Source organism: Desmodus rotundus, chromosome 4 (assembly GCF_022682495.2).
Source record: "Desmodus rotundus isolate HL8 chromosome 4, HLdesRot8A.1, whole genome shotgun sequence".
Classification (NCBI taxonomy): domain Eukaryota; kingdom Metazoa; phylum Chordata; class Mammalia; order Chiroptera; family Phyllostomidae; genus Desmodus; species Desmodus rotundus.
Window position 1 is genome coordinate 73,666,947 of NC_071390.1, and position 18,819 is coordinate 73,685,765.

Sequence of the window (18,819 nt, forward strand, 5' to 3'; positions counted from 1 at the left end):
GAAAAATTAATGTGATTAGCTGAGAGTTAACATCTGAGGCTGTATTAGGTGATGAAGAGTCACTCACAATGTCCAGTACAGGTAAAATATTTCTCTTCCCTCTGTCATTTTAACCCAGAAAGCTTGGAACCCTAGAAGAGGAGACATTTACAGATGGAAGGAGTTGAGTCCATAAACATTCCTTCTGGCCAGGAACACCTACACTGGACTTTTAAGTGAGTGAGAAACTTATAGTATGTTATGCTACTGAAACTTAAGTTGTTATATGTTACAGCAGTCAATGCTAGAATGTTTATAAGTGATTTTTGAAGTAACACAAATTTGTTGAGAATAACTAAATTGAGATAATAGAAAATGCACTGCATGTCAATTGTACTCAATGTACCTTCAAGAATTTACAATGGGTTGACACCTGTCTCCAGTTATCTCATGAAACAGTCTTTAAAAATCTCTCCAGGTGGCCAAGGACTGATTCCAGGCCCCATGAGCTCTCCTTTCCTAGGTCTTTGCACGTGCCCATTCCCCCATGTACCCTTAATTGATTGTTGCATTTCATGTGTGCATTTCAACAGAAGTCTGCTCTCCTCTAATACCCTTGCAAAATTCTGCACATGAATCTGTATTGCTGTAGCTAACTACAAGGTCTGTCTGGAAAAAGCCCAGCCACTGTTAATATAATGAAAACAGTTTGTGTGACATTGATGTAACCTAGCAGCCTAGGAGAGTGGACTGAAATGTGCATTTGTGAACAATGATGACTTCACTGTACTAGTCAATGGGGGCAGTAGATGCTGTTGAATGAGCATGGGTATAGTGTGGCCATCGCATTCAAAATGACTGAGTAGAGCAATGAATCTACATCAATTTTTTTCACATTACTTTATTGTTGTTGAAGTACAGTTGTCTCCATTTTTCCCCACAACCACTTCTCCCAACCCCATCAAATTTTGCATTAAGCTTGAACATTCCTCCCTGGAAACCATTTGGATGATTCAGAAGGCCACAGCTATGTGTAACTAATGATTGGTAGTTTCGTCATGACAACATGCCCACTCAGGCATCATGTCTGTTCTGTGCAGAGGTTTTGGCGAAACATCAAATCACCCAGGTGACTCAGCCAATCCCCCTACAGCCCAGAATTGGCACCCTGTGAGTTCTGGCTTTTTCCAAAATAAAATCACCTTTGAAAGGAAAGAGATTTCAGACCATTGATGAGATTTAAGAAAATATGACGGGGCAGCTGATGGTGATTGGGAGAACTGTGTGAGGTCCCAAGGTGCCTACTTTGAAGGGGACTGAAGCATCATTGTCCTATGTACAATATTTCTTATATCTTCTTCAATAAATGTCTCTATTTTTTATAGTACGTGGCTGGATACCTTCTGAACTGACCTCACCTTGATGTGTCTACATTCCTTCTGTCAAATGAGATTCTACCTTGTGGCAATTGGGAGAGAACAGAAGAGGAAGAAGAGCTTATGGGTACCATGACATGAGGTGCCCCATTTTATAGAGATTTGCTTCTTACTTAAAGTTAGAAATGTAAATGGGCCCTTCAATTTTTGCAGCATTGACCTATCAAAGACTCTCAAGCATCCATCCTGCAGCCATCACTTGATATGGTTATTATTTGTTCATATCCTGCTTAGAATTGTCTAGTTCATGATTTCATGGAAAAAATAATTTTTTACACACTAGAATATATGTGGATTAAAATTGCATAAGGCAAAAAAATTAAGAGTTTGAGTAATTCATTTTGAAGAACCCATGTTTTGAAAAAAATTAATGCATTCAAGGGCATTTTCTTTAGCTTTAGTGAGACTCTATAAAGCACAAGGGGCATAAGAATGGTTTGTAAACATTTAGGAGCATTGAAGTAAATAAAAATTTTCCAAAGCATAATGAATATATTATTCCTTCTTTTATTCCCTTCCTGTATCAGAACTGAGGAGTAAATGGAAGTGAGAGGGGAGAGGATATTGGAAGGCACCAATTTTCATCCAGTTGGTTGAGAAAGGTTTTGTGAAATAATTAAGAGTTTTAAAAGTAATGATAGAGAAATATGAGTACATTGAGGCTGAAGGGAGTAACTCAAGAGTAAGATGAAATTGAATGAATAAATAGAAAAGTCAATTTTCTTTTATTTTCCCTCATCCATCTAATCAGAAGCTTGGAGTTAAAGCTAGACACAAACACCTTTTTTTTTCTGAGTCTAAAAAATCTATCTTGGGCCAAAATCCTGACTCTCACTATAATTTGCCACAAATTGCTTATCTCTTTAGAAACAAAATATAGTAAAAAGCTATGACAACAAAAACATAAATTTTCTCTTAAACTATTGTTCTTCAGCTAGTTCATGCTTCTCTCTAAGGTTGAATTAGAAACCAATAGTCATAACAATTTGTGAAAAATTCAAGAATGAAAGGGATTTAGAGGAATAAAGCAGAGAATTTAGTTTGCTTTGGATCTACAAGGAAGCTTGACAGACAGAAAAATTAATTTGTAGCAAAATGGCAGTTACAAAATATTAACAGGGATGTAAAGTACAGCATAGGGAATACAGTCAATAATATTGTAATTGCTATGTATGGTGATAGAGTGATACTAGACTTACAAGGGAGATCAATTCATAAGTTATATAAATGTCTGACCACTATGATGTCCACCTGAAACTAATATAATATTGAATATAAACTGCAATTGAAAATTATTTTAGAAGTTAATTTGTAGCAAAAATATAAGTTTACCAAAAGAACAAAGCTCTAAAGCAAAAGAACTATGCTTTTTGATGAGAGATTGAGACCAAAAGACCTAAAGCAACTCACCACCCTCAGAAGTTTTTCTAATTTTCTACAATAATCCCACTTGAAGACTTAAAGAGCAGGTCAGCATGGGATGCTAGAAGATACTGTGGAATTTCAATCACTTCATTTTGTAGGTAAGGAACTGAAAGTCTAATAAAGAGGATTCCACAGCACCTGAGCGAGGGCTGCAACTTGGGCCTTCCTGCTACAATAAATTTCTCACACCTGGACATATATTCCTTGGTCAGAAAAAATGCCCAGTTGACATTTCCAGGACACTTTTAAACTAGAGGATTTTAAATAAGGAAAACAATAACCAAGGTCATAGGAGTTTGACCAATTTGCATGAATGATGTTTACTTTTTTCTGAGTAAAAAGTCTTGCCCTTCATCCACTTTTTAAAAATTTAATTAGTAAAACAGAGTTTCAATCTACCTTTGAAAACACAGCTCAGTTATCTTAAGTAAAATAAATGTAAATGTACACCAAAGCTTATTTTAATCTTATGAGCTGAAATATATTCTTTTGTTCTTCCACAACAATTTGTATGGTCCAGTACACTTCCTTCAGTAATCATCAGGCTATAGTGAATGAGACTCATACGCTAATTCATTTTGTCTCTAATTCCATCAACTTAATGTGCAAAATCTGTGGTCCACAATGCAAAACTTTATTTTTAGGTTTTTTGCTTTTACATAATTAAGTATGTAACCTCATAATATGTAAATTTATGTTTATGAATAGAGAGGGTAAAATGTAGTTAGAAGTTCTACAAAACAACTGGGGAAGAAAAAAAGATTTATTTTAATAGCTTTAGCATATTAGAATTTGCTGCATCTTCTGAACAAATATTTATGGACACATAATCAAGACTTTTTCAAACTTTCTGCTTCCTTTTTAATATTCACTTCCAATGTTGTCATAATAAATATAGCATATTTATTTTACCACTTTGCCTCTATTTAAAAACCATCTGAATGTACATAAAGCAAAATTAGATTGATATTGTTGAATTTTAATATTTTTGCATTCACATAAAAAACCGCAAAATGCAGGAATTTTATAGATTTTAATTATAGAAAAGGCATAAAACAAGATATAGAACCTCTGGACAATCACACTATTATTCAGATTGCTTTAGGTGTTAGTCTAAGTACATGAAAACATCTATAACAAGACCACAGGCTGACAAATATAAGATTTACAAAATTAAATATTATAAGGAGTATGAATTTCTCATCTGTTTCTGATCCAGAAAATATTCCCTTCATTTTAGACCAATGATTATATAGACACCTCAGGTTTGTTTAAAACACCACCACTCTTTCCCAATTTCTGTCAAAAATATGTTGCCCTTTCTCCATAATTAACTATATTCTACCCTTTGTATTTTTCTGTGAATTCATTAAAAGAATATTATTATAAAAGAGAGAAAAAGAAATGAATAGAGGCTGAGCATGAGAGATGTAGGGACATAAGGAAAAAAGTGAAAATGCTAAATCCAAGTGATTCTGTGTAACAAATGTTCAGCCCACAATTTAACTTACTCAGCTATTATGACAATAAGTGACCAACCAAATGCTACAGAGTCCACTTAAAATGACCATTTACTGATGGATGCATTAATACCTGATCTTATTGACAATGTTGATAGGCCCTAGAGAAATATCTACTAAACTAAAAATAACCCTGGCTTTATGTATTTATTAGTCCATAAAGAAAATGCAGATTCTCTTAGTAACATTAAAATGAAAAACAAATATTAAGAAGATTATGCCAGTGAGAGGGGCACCAGTTTTATTCATAAGTTAATTTCTGATGGCAGAGAAGTAAATGGAACCCACACAAACCTCCTCCCAGGACATATCTGGAGTGACAACTAAACTGTGGAGAAATCATGTAGAACAAACAACTAAACAATAGTGAGAGACAAGCCTTATAACCTTGCACAGAAAGAAGAATCAACTTCAGCACAACCTGACTGTTAAGGAGTTTGGTGGAGACTCAAGAAGGCTGGCTAGGTGCCCACAAGCAGCAGAGCAGGAGGGATAATTAAGCAACCAGATTGATCCCCTTGAGAAGTGTGGGGTCTAAAATCTAAGCTGGGATCCCTAGCCAGGAGCACCAGAAACCAGAAAAGTACACAGATAGCAAGTGGTGAAAAGCAGCAGGGTGGCTCTCTGCAGAAGATGGACAGTTGGTGATGCAAAGAGCCATTTAAAGGGTCAACACAAGAATTTTCATTTGCAGCCACTTACCCTGGGCTCCTGCAAATTTGGGGCCAGAGCAGGCTGGAGACGCCTGAGGAGAGACTGTGGATGGAAGCGGATGGAGAGAACTGACAGAGTAGACACCTGGATCCCAGTGTTGAGTCATCACCCACATACCAGCAGCAGTCTTGCTCAGGCAGACAACTCCCAAACTGTGCAGCAGCCTGAGGGGAAACAATAACACCAACCCCAGGAGGGATTCTGCCCTGCCTTGTGGTGTTAACCCAGATAGCTGAGTTCAGAGTGACTAGATTAACGACTGAAGGAGACAACCACAGACAGTAGATCCCTGGCAGTCTTGCAGCAGACAGGGTTAACATCTGACATGCCTAGGGGCATATCAAGAAAGAAACACAATGGTAAATACTACAAGATACCAAAAATAAAAAAAAAATCCACTGGGGTCTTCTCCACAATTTCTGATATTTTCTTTACTGCATAGCTTTTTAACATTCACTTGTCCATCAAGTGAATGTTAAACTTGTCCATCAAGTTTGTGCATATTAAGTCATAGATTTTATACTGTAGTTTATTTCTCTCCTTTCTTATAATAGTCTTAATATCTTTACACCCTTATTAATACTGGTTCATTTGCTGTAGATAGTGGGATTATAGGGGTGAGTTATTTTTGTGGATGTAGGTTTGTTTCCTGGGGTTAGAGGTTTTAATCTGGCAGCACATGTACAACAGCATACAAGACATGGTTGGTGGAGTGAGCCTCAGTCAACCAGCTGGAGGGAAGGACTCACCAAAGAATGACCCAACAATAATCAAAACCCAATTACATGCAAAAAGCCAACTTAAACAGCCTAAAGGGCATCCCAAGAGCATTAAGTTCAGGATATCAAGGTGACTGTACCAATGAATCTCACAGGTCTCCTACCATAGAAGTTCACATCATTGGGTCAGGGGAACGAAACACATCAATTTAGGAAGAAGAAGCAAACAAGAAGAGTTTCACAAATATGGGAAGACAAAGAAACAAACCACAACTGAAAGGAAAAGAGGAATTCTCAGAAAGAGTGCTAAATTAAATACAGTCAATCCAAATATCAGATATTGAATTCAAAACAATGGCTATCAAGAAGCTCGATGAGCTCAGTAAGAATTGCCAGAAACTACAGGCAAACTATGAGGAACTTATTGCAAATGATACAGCATGAAAAAAGAAATAGAAACTATCAACAAGAGCCAAGAGGAAATGAAGAATACAATCTCTGAATTGAAGAGCACAGTAGAAGGAATTGAAAGCAGCCCAGTTGAGGCACTGAATTGAGTCAGTGAGCTGGAGGATGAGGTAGAAAAAAACTCCCAGAAAGAGCCAGAAAAAGAGAAAAGACTCAAAAAGAATGAAGAGGGCCCAAGGGAACTACAGGAACATGAAACATAATAATATCCATATAATAGGGATACCAGGAAAAGAAGAGCAAGCAATGGAAAACCTGTTTCAAAAAGTAATGATGGAAAACTTCCTTAATTTGATGAGAGAAAAGGTCACACAAATCCAGGAATCACAGAGAGTCTCAATCAAGAGGAACCTAAAGAGGCCCAATGCAAGACACAGCATAATTAAAATGGCAAAATTCAAAGACAAAGAGACAATCTTAGGGCAGCAAGGGAGAAACAGGAAGAAACATACAAGGGAGCCCACATAAGGCTAGCAGTTGACTTCTGAATGGAAACACTGAAAGCCAAAAGAGAATGGCAAGAAATATTCCAAATAATGAAAAACAAGGACCTGTGCCCAAGACTACACTACCCAGCAAGGCTCTTAATTAATATGAAAGGATAATTAAGGAGTTTCCCAGACAAAAGAAACTTAAAAGAATATATCTCCACCAAACCAGCACTGCAAGATATGCTAACAGGAGTGCTTTAAGAAGAGGAAGAAAAAGAGTGAGTCAGTGAAAACAAGTACAAAGGGAGTAAAATGGAAATGAGTAGGTGCATATCAATAATAATCTTAAATGTAAATGGATTAATTGTTCCAATCAAAAGCCATAGAGTAGTTGAATGAATAAGAAATCATGACCCACGCATATGCGGCCTACAATAGACCCACCTTAGAACAAAAGACCTACACAGACTGAAAGTAAGGGGTTGGGAAAAAATATTCTAAGCAAATAGACAGGAAGCAAAACCGGGGTAGCAATACTTATATCAGACAAAACAGACTTCAAAACAAAGTCCATAAAAAAAGACACAAAAGGATACTTCCTAATACTCAAAGGAAGAATTCATGAAGAAAACATGAACATTATGAACATATATGCACCCAACAAAGGAGCACTGAAATGTATAAGGAAAGTGTTAGAGGACTTCAAGGAAGATATACAAAGCAACACAATGATAGTAGGGGATTTCAACACCCCAGTGTCAACAATGGACAAACTATCAACAAGAATATTGTGGAACTGAATGATACATTAGATCAAATGGACATAAGTGATATATATAGAATATTTCATCCCAAAGAAGCAAAATACACATTCTTTTCAAATGCACATGGAACTTTTCTAAGATAGACTACATGATAGGACACAAAACAAGCCTCAACAAATTCAAGAAAATTGAAATCCTATTAAGCATTTTTGTAGACCACAAAGGTCTGAAACTGGAAATCAACCTCAAGGAAAAAAACTCAAAAACACTTAAATTCATGGAGATTGAATTACATGCTATTAAACAATGAATGGGTGAAGAATGAGATCAGGGAAGAAATCAAAAAGTTTCTGGAATCAAATCAAAATTAACACACAACAATCTAAAACTTATGGGAAACAGTGAAGGCAGTCCTGGGAGGGAAAATCATAACTATACAGGCTTACCTAAAAAAGAAACATTTCAAATAATCAACCTAACTGTAGATCTACATAAACTACAGGAACAGCAACAAAGCCCAAAGCAAGGAGAAGGAGGGCATTATCAACATCAGAGCAGAATTAAATGACATAGACACTAAAAGAAAAATTCAAAGGATCAATGTATCCAGGAGTTGGTTCTTTGAAAAGGTAAACAAAATCAACAAGCCTTTAAGCAGACTCATGAAGAAAAAAAAAGACAGAGGACCTAAATAAACAAAATCAAAAATGAAAGAAAGATTACAGCTCATGAAACAGAAATACAAAGGAGTGCAAGAAATTACTACAAACACTGATATGCCAAGAAATTTGAAAACCTAGGTGAAATAGATAAATTTCTAGAAAATTGCAATATTTCAGAAATGATTGACAAAGAAACAGAAATCCTGAACAGACCAAACATAGCTGGTGAAATTGAAGCAGTAATCAAAAAACTCCAAGCACACAAGAGGCCTGGTCCAGATGGTTTCACAGGACAATTGTACAAAACATTTAACAAAGAGCTAACCCTTATACTGCACAGATGATTCCAAAAAATCTAAGGAGAGGGAAGCAAGCATCATCTTAATCCCAAAATGAGATAAAGACAAAACAAAGAAAGAAAACTGTAAGTCAATATGACTGATGAACATATACACTAAAATTCTCAAAAAAAAAATGTTGGCAAACTGCATCCAGCAATACACTAAAAATATCATACACCATGATCAAGTAGGACTCATCCAGGGATGCAAGGATGGTACAATATTTCTGAATAAGTAAATGTAATACATCACATAAACAAAAGCAAACACGAAAATCACATGATCATATCAATAGATGCAGAAAAAGCATTTGATAAGTTACAGCACCCATTTATGATAAAAACACTCAGCAAAGTAGTAGAGGATACACACCTTAACTAATAAAGATCATATAAGAGAAACCTACAGCCAGCTTCATACTCAATGGACAAAGATTAAAAGCTTTCCCACTAAGATCAGGAAAAAGAAAAGGATGGCCACTTTCACCACTTCTATTCAATATAGAATTGGAAGTAATAGCCACAGCAATCAGACAAGAAAAAGCAATAAAAGGCATCCAAATTGGAAAGGAGTAACCAAAACTGTCATTGTTTGCAGATGATATGATAGTGTACAGCGAAAATCCTATAGACTCCATCAAAAGACCATTTGATCTAATAAGTGAATTTGGAAAAACAGCAGGATATAAAGTCAATATTCATAAATCGAAGGCATTTTTGTACAGCAATGATGGAATATCAGAAATATAAATCAGGAAAAAATCCCATTTGCTATAGCAACAAAAAAAATAAAGTACCTTGGAACAAACCTAACAAGGAGGTAAAAGACCTGTACTCAGAAAACTACACAACCCTAAAGAAAGTAATTAAAGAAGACACAAATATATGGAAGCATATACTGTGTTGATGGATTAGAAGAGTAACATCATCAATACATCCATAGTACACAAAGCAACTTATAGATTCAACACAATCCTTACTAAAGTACCAATGACATATTTCACAGATGTAGAACCAACACTTCAAAAATTTATATGGAACCGTGAACAATTCCGAATAGACACAACAATTTTGAGACAGAAGAATTATGTAGGAGTTATAACAATACCTGATATCAAATTATATTATGGCCACAATAATCAAAAGAGTCTGCTACTGGCATGATAACAGACACATAGATGAATGGAAATGAATAGAGAGCTCAGAAATAAACCCAAGTCTCCATGGTAAATTAGTATTCGACAAAGGGAGCAGAAGAATAAAATGGAGTAAAAATAGTCTCTTCAACAAATGGTGTTGCTACATGTAAAAACATGAAACTTGAGCACCAAATTACACTATACACATAAACAAACAAACAAACTGAAGAGTGTTGAAAAAAATTGGATATAGTTCATGATTCCATAAAAGTCCTAGAAGAGAACATAGGCAGGAAAGTCTCATAAATTTCATGCTGCAGTTCTTTCACTGATACATTCCATAGATAAGAGACATAAAGGAAAGAATGAAAAAATGGGACTTCATCAAAATAAAAATTTTCTGAATGATGAAAGAAATATCAGCAAAATGATAAGGGAACCAACCAAAATGTTAAGGGAACCAAAGATATGGGAGAATATCTTTGCAAGTGATACCTTGGACAAGGGTTTGATCTCCAAAATACATAAAGAATTCACATGATTCCACTCCAGGAACACATACAACCCAATCAGAATGTTGGAAAGGACTTGAACAGACACTTCTCCAAGGAGGACATATAGAGGGCCGAGAGACATGTGAACAAATGCTCAGCATCACTGGCCATCAGAGAAATGCAAATTAAAACCACAATGAGGAAATCCGTACTGTTTTCCACAGTAAAGGACACATGGAGAGAGCCAAGGGGCATAGGTTTGAGAGTGAGAGGCAGGGTTGGGTGGGACAAGTGGCTGCAGTGTGAGGTAAATGGAGACAACTGTACTTGAACAAAAATTAAAAAGATTCTTCATAACAACAACAACAACAAAAAAACCCAGTGAGATACCACTCACACCAGTGAGAATGGCCATTGTAAACAAATCAATAAACAACAAGTGCTGGTGCAATTGTGGAGAAAAGGGAACCCTAGTACACTGTTGGTGGGAATGCAGACTGTTGTAGACACTGTGGAAACCAGTGTGAAATATCCTCAGAAAACTAAAAATGGAACAGCCTTTTGTCCCAGCAATTCCACTACTGCAATTATACCCTAAGAATCCTGAAATGCCAATTCAGGAGACTCTATGCACTCCAATGTTCATAGCAGCACAATTTATAATATCCAAGTGTTAGAAGCAAACTAAGTGCCCATCAGTACATCAGTGGATAAAAAAACTATGGTACATTTACACAACAGAATACTAAGCAGCAGAAAGAAATAAAGACACTTCATGGCAGCATGGATGGATCTGAAGAGCATTATGCTAAGTGAAATAAACAAGGCAATGAAAGACAAACACAATCTGATCTCACCTATTAGTGTAACTTAATCAACAAAGCAAACAAGCAAGCAAAATATAACCAGAGACATTGTAATAAAGAACAAATTGACAGTAACAAGAGAGGAGATGGGGGGTGTATAACCAGGTAAAAAAGGGAAGGGTGGTCACGGGACATGTATAAGGACACATGGACAAAGCCAAAAGTGGGTTGAATTGAGAGTGGGAAGTCTGGATCTTTGGGTTGGAGGGGAGTGGTTGGGGAAAAATGGAGACAAGTGTACTCAAGCAATATAAATAAACAAACAAACATATAAATAAATAAAGAAGTTAAAAGAAGGCTTCCAGTCAAGTTGGAGGACTAGGCAAACACTGCTCATCTCCTCACACATCCACACCAAAATTACAACCAAACTATCACCCATCACTCGGAACTGTCAGAAATTGAGTTGAATGGAAGTCTGACATACATGGAACTAAGGAAACCACATCCACCAAGGTAGATGTGGAGACATGGAGACACTGAATGAACTTGTACCTCCACCCACACTGTGATGGATAAAAATTCAAGAGGGATATCTCAGGAACAAGGTCTCACAGCCACACACCAGGCCCCCCAGCCCAGGGTTGCAGTGCCAGGAAGATAAGCCACCATACCTTCAGCTGTGAAAACCAGAGGGTTTAGAGTCAATGAAAGCAACTACTGGAATCCCAAGTATTTTCTCTTGAAGGGGCTACACACAGATTTACTCAGACTTACTCCCTCTGGGCTCCAGTACAGGGTTGGCTTCTTGAGAGGCACCAGTGGGATACGGGAGGAGTTGAAGTGTCTTGTGACAGGGCAAGAGCTGGGGGACATCCTTCTCCCAGACAGAAAGGGAAGAGACCATTGTTCTGTTTCTGAACCCTCCTCCCACAGACCTACAGAGCTGACAGGTGGGTGGTATATCTGAGACTCTATCAACCTGGATCACATGGTTTGCTCTGCCTTGAGGAATCCCTGAGGTTTTTCCCCACCCAACTTCTGGGTCCACCCAAGCTATCAACAGTGGCTTTTCCATATGAATGGCTGGTCTTGGGTCAGGTTCCAGATCTTCCTAAATCCTCTCAAAGAAGCAACAGCCAGCCTCAGTGAGCCCCTAGCCACCATACCTCTGGATAAGTAGCCTCAGACCTGGCACTAGCAGCAGCCAGGTTTAAATCACAGTTTGGCTTTACCTGGGGACCTCCAAACCCATCACTAGTAGCAGCCATCTACAGATTGCTACATAGCTCATGCTGGGTGGCCTCAAGCAGAAAGCAGGTGGTGGTTGACCATGGCCTAGACCACTGAGCCTGCACACCCAGTGGACAACTACAGACCACATCAGAGTACCATCACCCTGTCCCTGCACAGCTGATCCTCTATGGAGGGTGGAAATTAGTGGTCAGTGTTCATAGATAGTCCTTACAGCTGACTGGCCTGGGTAAATCCCTCCCATTGATCTGCCAACAGTAACCAAAGCTCAACTACAAGAAGAGGGTGTGCTCAACCCACACAAAGGGTGCATCTCAAGTACCCATTTTGGGTGATATGTGAGGCTTTCCCACTGGACCCTACAGGACACCTACTACATTCAGTCATGTTAACAAGACAGGGAATCATAGCAGCTCTACCTAATACATAGAAACATATATAGGAAGGATGCCAAAATGAAAGAACAAATCAAAACTCCAGATAAAGAAATAAACAAGATGGAGATGAGTAATCTATCAGATGCATAATTCAAAACACGGACTATAAGGATGCTCAAGGAACTTAGTGAATACTTCAATGGCATAAAAGGTCCAGGCAGAAATGAACAATACACTAATGGAAATAATAAAGAACAATTTACAGGGAATCAACAGTAAAGTGGATGAAGCTGAGAACCAAATCAATGGAATGGAACATAAGGAAACAAAAAACAACCAATCAAAACAAGAAGAAAACAGAATTTTAAAAAACGAGGATATTGTAAGGAGCTTCTGGGACAACTTTGAGCATACCAATATTCACATCATGGGGGTGCCAGAAGGAGAAGAGAAAGAGCAAGAAATTGGAAATCTATTGGAAAAATAAAATGAAAGAAAAATTCCCTAATTTGGTGGAGGAAATAGACATGAAAGTCCAGGAAGCACAGAGAGTCCCAAACATAATGGATGCAAACAGGTCCAATTGAAAGGCACATCATAAGAAAATGCCAAAGGTTAAAAATAGAGAATCTTCAAAGCAGCAAGAGAAAAAGTTAGTTACCTACAAGGGAGTTCCCATGAGACTCTCAGCTGATTTCTCAAAAGAAACTTTGCAGGCAAGAAGGGTCTGGCAAGAAGTATTTAAAGTCATGAAAAGCAAAGTCCTACAATCTAGATTGCTCTATCCAGCAAAGCAAGCATTTACAATGAAAGGGAAGATAAAGAGCTTCCCAGACAAGAAAAAACTAAAGAAATTTATCATCGCCGATTCATTATTATATGAAATGTTAAACGGAATTATTTAAGAAAAAGAAGATTAACACTATGAACAATAAAATGGCAATAAACACATATCTATCAGCAATTAAATAAAAACAAACTAAACAAGAAGAACAGAGACAGAATTGTAAGATATGGAGAGAGTTTTGATGTCTGATACATGGGAGGGGGATTGAGAAGAATGAGAGAAGAGGTGAGGGGATTGCATTTTAACAGATTAGCAAAATTTGTGAAAATAAGTACATAATACAGATTTTGATAATTATACATCACTTTTACACTTCTCTAAATTACAAAAAAATGATTATTTTTTAGGATCACCCCAATACATAACCTCTATAGCATAGAAAAATAAGGAAAACATATAAACTTTAAGTTATGAGTATTAATCAATGGTTTGGGTGTTTCACTCTTCTATCTTACAAATTAATTAGGTATCCAATGAATATTCATCATTAACTCAATTTAGTATCAATTGAAGGTTTTAAGTTACCTTAAATGATTTGGGGAACTATTTTAAAGTTGGTAGACTACAAAATATAGCTACTGTTGAAATCAAAAGTGTCAAAATAACAATTCAATTTAGTTGAACACAAATTTACATTTTAACATTCTTAAACATTATGTAGTAGCAAAATTAGCGTATTTGATCAGGTTTTTAAAAAGTAAAACTTCTTTAGGAAAAGCAAGCCCAAGCATAATAAAATGTAACCTTGCACTATGCTTGAAACAAAGAAAACTTGAAAAGTGTCAGAGAAAAGACATAGTTGTTTTTATTAAACTACAATTATTAAACTGCTCTTATTTGCCAGAAAGTTACTTTAAGTTTACCAAGCTCGTATACTTTAAGTAAACCAAAGTAAATGACCTTGGATTTTTAAAACAGTTATGAGTTAGTTTCTATAAGAACACAAATAACCCCAATTTTCTCTCAGTTCTCACCCAACAGAGAAAAATTCTGTATAGTCTACTAATCCATTTTCAGAAATGATCAAACCATAAAACAAAATTCTCAATCATTGCTGCCACCAATGGGTAAAAATTTATCCTCTGTGAGCAAAACCAAAAATTAAATAAAACACAAAATTATCAGAAAAGAAGAAATAAAGAATTGGAAAGTTCAAAAAAAAAGAAGTACCAATAGGTAGTTACAGAATAGCCATGGGGATGTAAAGTACAGTATAGGAAATTGTGTAGCCAAAGAACTTAAATGCATGTCCTATGGACATGAACAACTGTATGGGGATTGCCTGAGGGAGAGAGGGGAACTGGGAGGTGGGGCAAAGAGGGAAATTTGGGACGATTATAACAGTATAATCAATAAAATACAATTAATAATCATACCACAGGATTCTCCTGTTTCTCTAGATTTAATGTTTTTTGTGTTTAATTTGTAAATTGACTCCATTGCTTTGGTACTCACAGCTATGCTTTCCTCCTTCTCTATGGGGATTATTTCTCACTTTACTCTGTCATTATTGATACCAGTGGTTTTGGCTGAAAATACTTCTGTCATTACTTCACAACTATGGGAGTGGGGTGTTTCTACTGGTGTCTAATAAGTAGAAACCAGGGATGCTGCTAAACCTCTTACACTGCACAGAAAAACCCCCATGTAAGATAATTATCTAGTTCCAAATCTCAATGGTTCCAAGGCTGAGAAACCCTGACTTATGTGGTTTCATTCAGCCAGTCTCTGAGACCAATGCATGTGATGGGAACCCTGCCTTGGCTTTGCCAGCAGCTGCTCAAGTGTAAACCGAATTTTTTCTTTCTTTTCATCAGCATATCAGTGACACTTTAAGTCAGAAGACTGAATGAGTTCTCCTGAAAAATGAGTATACATAGTAACATTTAATTATTTTAGGAGGTCCTAAGACTGAGTCTTGGGCCACTCCAACAAGTAGAAGTTAAAGAGATGAAGAGGAACCAGCAAAGGAGGCTGAGGAAGGGAGGTCAGATGTTCAGGAAAAGGCCGGAGTGACAGTTTCCTTGAAGTTAAGAGCAGACAGTGTTTCAGCAGAATGATCAGCTGAGCCAGTGTTGATGTCTCAGATAAGATGACACTGGTAAATGGCTAGTGGATACCACTTCGTGGAGTCCATGAATACTTTATAACTGCAGTTCAATGAAGCAGAAGTGACAAAAGCTTCATTGGAAAGACTTCAAGACAAAGCTGAAGTGAGAACTGGGAAGGGCATAGACCACTTTTTCAAAGAGAATGCCTCCTAGCTTCCATCCCCCAGGATATTTTTGCTTATCATTTACTAACCTTTAGAAGATACTTCCTCCCCATCAGTTAGTTTGAAAGTATCTCTCATAGACAACATCCTTAATTTGGCTTTACCTTTTTAACAGCTCTTTCCCAGTTACACTAAAGAAAAGGTATTTCTTAATCCTGCTATGACCCAATGATTTGGGAAATTTTCCAGATTCCATATCATAATCTTCATGCTTAATCCCCTTGCACTTATCAAATGATACTACATCTATTGGGTTGATTTACATATGCATTCTGCTTCAATATCTAGCTTCTCAGAACAACGCTTTGTTTAGACTGTGTCTACATTTATGTTTTAATTACTTATTCTAGATTTTTTATCTCTTAGGATACTACCAACTACTGATTCTAGACCATATGGACAAAACCAACCCCATCCTAGCACCCTACTCAGACTTCAAGACATCCCAGCCCAAACATAGCATATCAAATTACTCTACTTCCAGGCTTTGTAAAGACAGTATGGCAAGGCTTCTAGTCAAGATATCAAAGTAAATTCCGTGCTCACCTTCTCCCATGACCACATTAAAATTACAACTAAACTACAGAACAGCCATCATTAGAACCTCATGAAAACTGGCTAAAAAGAAGTCCTATAGGACTTGGAAGATGGCGGCGAGATAGGTGGGAACCGAGTCCACTTCCCCTCAATGCCAGTGAAATACCTAGCTGATCTGAGGAGCAGAGCGAACAGCCAACAGTATTCCAGCATATATGAAGATTGGAGACCAAAGATAGAGGACATCGAAAGATCAGACAGTAAGAAGAGTGCTTAAGGACAAAAAGATCCCCGGGACCCACACAGGGACGAGGGCGACTGAAGCCCTGGCCTGGGCGCAGGGTCTGCTGCAGGATTCTTGGGAGAGAGCCAGGCTGGGCTGTGTGAGCAGCCAGGTGCTTGTTTGGACCAGGGGGGCTTGAAAAGGAAGAATTTCTCAAAAAGGAAAAGAAAATAGAGGCACGTAGTAGCTAGTTAGAGAACTCTCCTCAGCAGCCGCGGCCTCTGGCGCCCCTCCCCCCTCAGCCCCTGGACTGTGAACTCTGAAAAGCAGCCCCAGCGCTCACCTGAAGCCGGGCTAGCGCCTGTCCAGGGGCCCACACCTGAAACCCCAGGTGAGCACGAGCCCTGAGAAGCGGCCCAGCTGCCTGGGCTCCAGACCCAAAGTGCCCCAGTGGGTGCGTACCCCAGTCAGTGGCCTGGGGCCCACACCTGAAACCCCAGGTGGGCGGACACCCTGATAAACGCCTGGCTGCCTGGGAGCACAGACAAAAAGCTCCTGGGTGAGTGCGCAACTGGATCACTGGCTGCCTGCCCCCGCGCACAGACCCAAAACAGGGGATCTGCAAACAAGGAAAGTCCAAAGCAGAGATCAGCCACACAACCCGATCAATGGCCTGGCTGCCTGCAGGCGACCACAGACAAAAGCACTGGTTCTGAAAAACTCCTACATAGGCCCTGCGCACAGAACTCTGCAGGGCCTAAAGGCTGTCTAGAAGGAAGGCACAACGCCCAGCAGAGGGGAGCTGCAGGGCTAGGAAAGACTGCATTCCCCGGAAAGACTCAACCCAGTAGGGGGCTGAACTACCCCAAAGCAGCACCGAGAGCCCCTGGCATCTAAGACAGCAAAGAGCAAGAAGGTGGAATGTGAGTTGCCCCTAATTGGTGCAAATCAAGGACAGCACGCTGGTGAACTAAAGGCCTAGTGGGGAGCAGAAGGACCCGGAGGAACTAGACAGAAGGCTGCACAACAGTGAAGAGTGTGGCTCAGGAAGGGAGAAAAGTGAAACCAATCCTTCCAACCACCCCCTCGTGTTCCATAGACAGGAAGACAAGCAAAACTAACCTGAACAGTTTAAAGCCAGCAGAAGACCTTCTTTTTTTTTTTCTTTCCTTCTTTCCCCCTGAATTCTTTCTTCCTTTCTGTCCTTCTTTCTTTTTTTATTCCTTCTCCCTTCCACCCTTTACCCTTTTTATTCCTTCTTCCTGCCTTCTTTTATTTATTCTGTTGTTTTAATTTTCGTTAAAAAATTCCTTCTTATCTTGCCTCCGATCTTTCTTTATTCCTACTCCCTTCCTTCCTTTCCTTTTCCATTCCCTTTTTCCCTCCTTCCGTTATGGGTTTGTTTGGGTTTTTTTTGCCCCCATTCCTCTTTTTCCCACAGGTGAGAAAAGAAAACATGGAGTGCTGAAAAGACCAGAGTTAGACCGTGTTACAACCATAAACATCAGCTCAAGACCAGTGAGCACAGGAGATTAAGGAGACAGCATCCACTGAATCCCATTGGCATTCTACCATACAAGTTCATACCATAAACCCAGGGGGTCAGAATAGATCAATTTAAGAAGCAGAGGCTAAAAGAAGAGTCTCACAAACAATGGGAATACAAAGAAACAATTCCCAAATGAAAGGAAAGGAGGAAGCCTCAGAAAGAATGCTAACTCAAAAAGAGGCAAGTCAACTATCAGATAATGAGTTCAAAGCAATGGTCATCAGGAAGCTCACTGAGCTCTCTGAGCTCAAAGAGAACTACCAGAAACTACAGGAAAACTACAATGAACTCACTGCAAACTATATCAACATGAAAAAGGAAATAGAAACTATCAACAAGGGCCAAGAGGAAATGCAGAATACAATTTCTGAATTGAAGAACACAGTAGAAAAAATGAAAAGCAGACTTGATGAAGCAGAAGATCGGACCAGCGAGCTGGAGGACAAAGTAGAAAAAAACACCCAGAAAGAGCAAGAAAAGGAAAAGAGGCTCAGAAAGAATGAAGAGGCAATAAGGGAAATGCAGGACAACATGAAACGTATCAATATCCATATAATAGGAATACCAGAAGGAGAAGAAGAAGAGCAAGGGATAGAAAACCTGTTTGAAAAAGTAATGCAAGAAAATTCCCCTAATCTGAGGAGAGAAAAAGTCACCCAAATCCAGGAAACACAGAGAGTCCCAAGCAAGAGGAACCCAAAGAGGCCCACTGCAAGACACATCATAATTAAAATGGCAATTCCCCAAAGACAAAGACAGGATCTTAAAGTCAGCAAGGGAGAAAAAGGAAGTAACATACAAGAGAGCCCCAATAAGGTTAGCAACTGACTTCTCATTGGACACGCTCTAAGCCATAAGAG